The 6,191-nt window shown below is 41.6% G+C and overlaps 1 pseudogene; it reads left to right on the forward strand.

Moving 5' to 3' along the window:
* Positions 1–465, forward strand: part of LOC101655804 — a 2,770-nt pseudogene extending 2,305 nt beyond the window's left edge.
* Positions 466–6,191: the final 5,726 nt, after the last annotated feature.

Consider the following 6,191-nt stretch of genomic DNA (forward strand, 5'->3'; position numbering starts at 1 on the left):
GCCCTACCAGGTCTCCCACACCCACCTCCCCACCAATTTGGATCGCTTGTTGTTCCCTTGTCCCTGGGTTTGTTAACACCTCTTCCCTTGCCCCCCCTCCCCCTCTCCCATGTCCCCCCAGAACTGTCAGTCCTGTATGCACTGTACTTCTAAGGAGACCTAAAGTTGTATTCCCTCAAGGGCTATGGGACAGATGCAGTTATATACACTAAGGCCCTGCCAGCTGAATCGATACAAAAACTTCCTGAGTACAATAGAGCTGCCTGGAAGCATTACAACAGCAACCATGAGCCCAAGGACTGGTGCATCCAGATCAGCGAGCTGAAAGGCATGACCACATACCACAGTGCCTACATACACATAAGATGCTGGAACAATATAGATGTGGATTCTGTACCAGTTCAGAATGGCATTATGTCCAATACTTCATGTGAACACATGTCGTGTTCACTATTAACTGTTTGAGTAGAATAAGTGGAACTTGGATTCCATTTATTGCCTGTTAAGCCTCCTAAAGGATGAGATTGTGCTTATTTTTCCACTTATATTTTCTAAATTCATCGAACAGCTTTTTAAACAGCAGTGTTTTGCTCAACTTCCCTCTTTTTGATGGACATCAGAAACACGGATGTTTTGAGGTTTACTGCAGGAGGCTGTAGTTTAAAAAAATGCTTCACATTTATATCTGTCTAAAAACATTATCTTACTACTAGCTAGCTACTTTTCTGTTATTTGGAGTTCTGCAAATAACAACTGAGATAAGAGGGTCTTGATTTACCAGTTACCCACTAGAAGTGAAGTAGAAATCAGTTGCCCAGTGGAGCAAGCTGCCTTTCAGCATCCACACACATTGACTTACCTCTGAAGTTAATTTATCTACTTAAAACTTTTCTTGAAAAAATTTGTAATGTGTAGCTCTGTGGATTTAAATCAAGGTCACAGGCAAGCTACTCCAAACAGGCGGGAAGTGAATGCAAGGGTAGTTTTAACCCTAAAAACCAACCAACTAGTTGTTATTAAAACCAAAGGAAGCTTTGGAGGGCAAAGCAAAAATTGGTTATGGAAATTACATGAAGGAGATTTTTTTATTTTAATAAATTTTATTGGGGGCTCTTACATATATTATAACACTCCATACATCCATTATATCAAGCGAACATGTATAAATGTTGCCAGCAACAATTTCAAAACATTAGCTTTCTTCTTGAGTCCTTTTTCATTAGCTCTTTATTCCCTCCCTCTCCCATCCTGCTCCCCTCGTGAACCCCTAATATAGTATGTATTATTAATTATGGAGGAAATTTTGAGAAACAGTTTTGTCAGATTCTACGTCACACATACTAATCAGAGTCATAAAGGGTCTGGAGCCTAGAAGTCTCAAATTTTGGAAAGCTTCATAAGTGAGCCTGATGCCTCACTTAGTTAGAGGATGATTCAATTAAACATTTTTTTAAAATAAAAAGTATTATTTTATTGTTTTCTTTTAAAAAACTTATTGTGATTGAGTGTAGGTTTACAGAGTAGATCATCGGTTTTATAGTCAATGAATCATACATATTGTTTCAACTCATTCATTACAATCCTCTCAATGTAACATCATTCATGCCACCTGCTCCCCATGTACCTCTCTGTATTCTTCCACAGCTCCTAGCCCTTTGGAACTTTGTCCTTGGATAAATGCTGTCGCTTGAGCCCAAATGGTCAGTTATGATAAGTATTACTTAGGGAACCACTCTTTTAAAGTGTGCTGTGGTACCACATTGGCTAAAATATAAGACAAGGCTTTTGAGTTTTGATTTTAGTCTATTTTCTTATCAGATTGTGTGGTAGTTACATAGTTTCATGTCAACTTGAAGATACATTAAAATGTAGGGGTGGTATTCAACCTGTGAATCAGGTCACAACCTGATGGTGCCTCCTTGTGAGTGTAGTATTCTCATAATGAGGGCCCTGGGAACCTCCCTCTCTCTGCCTCCACCTTCCTACTGGCCGACCCTGGTTGTTGCCAGGGCCTGGGTTGTGTCTTCCACTGTTCCACTGTGTTAGGCAGGATTATGTATATATATTTATACAGCACAAAGGAATGCAACAGCTAATTATTCCACACAGAAGTACAGAGGGCTCAGTTCAACTCAATTCCATGGAACAGTTAATATACTGGACGTTCTTCAACTCATGAGGGCTGCTGGGTCCAAGGTCAAGGAAGCAGACAGCTGAGTCTTTCTCAGGCAATGCAGGCAGAGTCCACCCATGGCAGCAAATAGCAGGGCAGGTATCCAACAGTCAGCAGGTCAAGAGCGTAGAGAAGCAGTCCCAGATAGATATCGAACTCAAGCAATGCAAGATAGGATCCACCAGCCTCAAGCTCAAGTGATGTACACACCAGCAGTGTGGTGAAGCAGGTCTCCAAGGAACCTCTAGCTTTAGAGACACGATTAACAGGATGGCTTGTCCCATAGGTAGTGTAGCTCACAAGTTGGGGCAGAGACTAGCTAAAGCAGCCACAAGCTGGTGTGATCACCAGAGAGCAAGATAGAGAGGAATGGGACATACGGAGCCATTTATCCCTTTGCCCTCCAATCAAACTTTGACCTGATTAATCCCACATGTTCCTATTGGCCAGGTTGGCACAATAAACATACCTATCACAACTGCCATTGGATCCACATTTCTCTGCACCCACTGACCTGTGATATTCCTGCATTCTGCATCATTGCTTGTGACTGCGTGAGTATAAAGAGGGATTTATGACTTATGAACCTATGTTTTACTGGGCTGGGATGTTTTCCTGATATATCATTACTTTATATACATTGATATAAAGCTCTTTCTTCCATGTATATGAGTGTCACTGAATTTGTTTCTCTAGTCAGCCTGGCCATTATGGTACCTGGGGAGTGGGGTACTAGAGAAGCAGATCATGAAGATGGAGAATGGATCTTGTCTGACCTCTGCCTTATGGTAGTTTTCTTCTTTGGCTAGCCTGAGGTCAGATAAGGGGCACACTGTTAACTTGATTGTTTTCTAGAAAGGACATGGGAAGTGAAGGTCTTGATTCCTGGAAGTTGACTTTGGTTATTCCTGTCTGAAATGGTAAAAATGGATGTGATAAATGTAAATTTTGAGCTCAAAGGGCAAAAACACCCCTTGAACTTCTCTGAAGCCCTGCTACTTAGTCAAAATGGTTGACCAAAAGCCAGGCCCTGGCTTAAAGAGTCCAGAAGCATCAGGCCATACTACATATGAATGGAATAATTTAGATAAGAAAGGATTCAATTAGACTGTTTCAAGCATTGAGATTAGAAAAAAAAGAATTGAGTTCAGGATCTGGATATTCTAGGTTTATATTGGTTTCTTCTACCTATTGTTATTGATATAATGTATCATAGAAATGATTATTGGGAAGTATGAATAGAGAGTTTGTAAGCCCTCACGTGAAGGCGTTACATTTGGTCTGTTAAATGGGTTAGTAGAAAGTGTTTGCAAAGAAGGCTTAGAAAAGCCCTACCCAGTGCCTTGATTACTGAGGACATTTATTTGCATTTGAAAAGACTTGCTTAGAGAGTTGTTGGTAGACTGAAGAAAAAAAAGAGAAGCCATTTGACCTTTTTTGAAATTTGAACTGGAGATTTGTTCCTGAAACTGGAAAAATCTGGATCCATGAAAGAAATTTCCTGTCTAAGACTCAACATTAAAGAGAGCCTGCAGGCAGCCTGAAATACCCATTAGGTGACCACCTGGATTCACTTGTTGAATGGAAGTGGGAGAAACGCAGCAATAGAGAGACAGGATGAGTCTGGCCACTGACATCCATGGACCTGGTTCACAGGGACTAGAGGAGAGATGAGAGCAGGTTGGCTGGTCTGAAGTTTAAAGAGTTGAGCAGAACCTGAGCCTATGGCATGACCTACCCCAAGGGGGTTAGGGTTGTTAGAATTTGTAAAGGGGCCCATGGTTGAAAGTGAGGCAGCTAATTGACATTCTGGTGTGGCTTAAGTGACCAGAACCTGGCCATATGAAGATAAGATATTTAAGCCTGTGAGTTGATGCACATTGTTGCTGACTTTATGGATGGCCTGTCCTGTTTGACTTTGCTTATGAATGCAGATTTACAAGGTTCCATCTGGAATGAAAATGCTTCACATTAAAAAAATAAAATAAAATAAAGCTTGTCATCTCAGAACACTGGGTTGATATAAATGGTTAATATAGAAATTGGATACCCAAAATGGGGGAATAAAGGCATGAAGTGGCTGGCTTACTAATGCTCATGAGTTGGGCATATGTTGATAGGATTATAGAACAGTTATGTACATGTTCACATAACTGCAATTGTTAGGCATAGGATATTTTTGTTTTGTTCACTACTAGAATAGTATGTTTAAATGAGGCTGGCACATTTTGAATTGTATGTATTTTAGTTTTACCCTATTAGGCACAAATAAGATGTTACTATTGTTTTTGTTTTAAAAATTATGGATGGCTAAAGAGTTGTGTAAAGGTGTCAAGTTGACATGAGGTGGTTTGTGGTAGTTACATAATTTCATGTCAACTTGAAAATACATAAACGTGTAGGGGTGATATTCAACCTGTCAATCAAATCATAACCTGATGATGCCTCCTTGTGGACGTTGCCTTCTCATAATGAGGGCCCTGGAATCCTCCCTCTCTCCCTCTGCTTCACCTTCCTGCTGGCTGACCCAGGTTGTTGCCAGGGCCCTGGATGTGTCCAACAACATTGAATCTATATGACTTAGCACCCACCAACCTGTGATATTCCTGCATTCTGCATCATTGCTTGTGACTGCGTGAATCTGAAAAGGGATTTATGGACTAGTATTAGACTTATGGACTTGAGTTGGACTAGGCTGGGATGTTTTCCTGATATATAATTACTTATTAATATAAAGTTCTTTTCTTCCACATATACATGAGTTTCACTGGATTTGTTTCTCTAGTCAACCCTACCTAACATATTTCTAGACATAGAAGAAAGAAGTGGAATCTTAGGCCTGCTGCAATGAAAAGATAAAGCAGCAAATTAGGAGGGGAACAAAATGAGTACAGGAGAAGAGTCAGATAACTAGAATTGGAATGAGATGGGTGTTAATTCTCAACATAAGAGAATTCATTCTTGGGGAAAGAAAAAACAATAAAAAGAGAAATGGGTAGCGGGGGAACAGGGCACTAACCCACTCAAGGGGAGGGTATTGTTTATATCTCCACAGGGAAAGAGGGACCAGACTTCAACCTGGTGCTCCAAGATGTGAATGTAACATGTCAGCATGGAGTACGGAACCCGTGGAGAGGTCTGAGGGGCCGGTCCCAATCCCAACTATGTGGACAGCTGCCCCTCCCTCCAGAGGAATTTATTTCAGAGGAAAGCACTGAAGCTGCAGCTCAGGGAGAGGGACATGTCTGATCAGAGTACATGGGAGCAAATGAAGGGGGAGGAAGAGAGAGTGGAGCACATTCTGGCCCACAAAGCCTTGATGACGATATTCCCATTCAGAGCAGCCAATCCACAGAGAAGACCATATGGCCGGCTCCACTACGAGACACAACATCCCTCACTGACCCATAACCCTATAGGGGACAAAACTAGAGACACAGTGTGGGAATTGCGCCTGATCTGATCCCACCACACCGAGGCAAACCACTAAGGATGTGCTACAGAACAGCAAGGGAACAGAGCAGTGAAGTCTCCAGAGAATACCATAAATAGACTTTGGGGCCAGGGCTTGGCACCCCATCAGACTCCACGGGAAAACACTCCTAAAGCCAACAAACAGTCCTTGAACTAACTACAAGCTTTTCTTTTTTGTTGTAGTGTTGTGTTGTTGTTTTTTTGTCATTGGCTTTTTGTTGTTGCTGTTTTATTGTATATTGTTGCTTGGTTTTGCTGTCTTCTTTTTGTGCATGTTATTATCTCCACAGGTCTGTCTACATAAGATAGGCTGGATAAACAATCTAGAGGGGAAAAACAATGGGACTGACAGTTCCGCGGGGACATGGGATGGGGGAAGGTGGGGAGAAAGGAAATAATGTTAACAAACCCAGGGACAGGGAACGACAAGTGATCCAAATCTGTGGAGAAGAGGGTGTAGGAGGCCTGGTAGGGCATGACCAAGGGTAATGTAACCGAGAGGAATTACTGAAACCCAAATGAAGGCTGAACATGATAGTGGGAC

Source organism: Echinops telfairi, unplaced genomic scaffold (genome assembly GCF_000313985.2).
Source record: "Echinops telfairi isolate 266 unplaced genomic scaffold, ASM31398v2 ScPeMD7_7469;HRSCAF=8507_0, whole genome shotgun sequence".
NCBI lineage: Eukaryota > Metazoa > Chordata > Mammalia > Afrosoricida > Tenrecidae > Echinops > Echinops telfairi.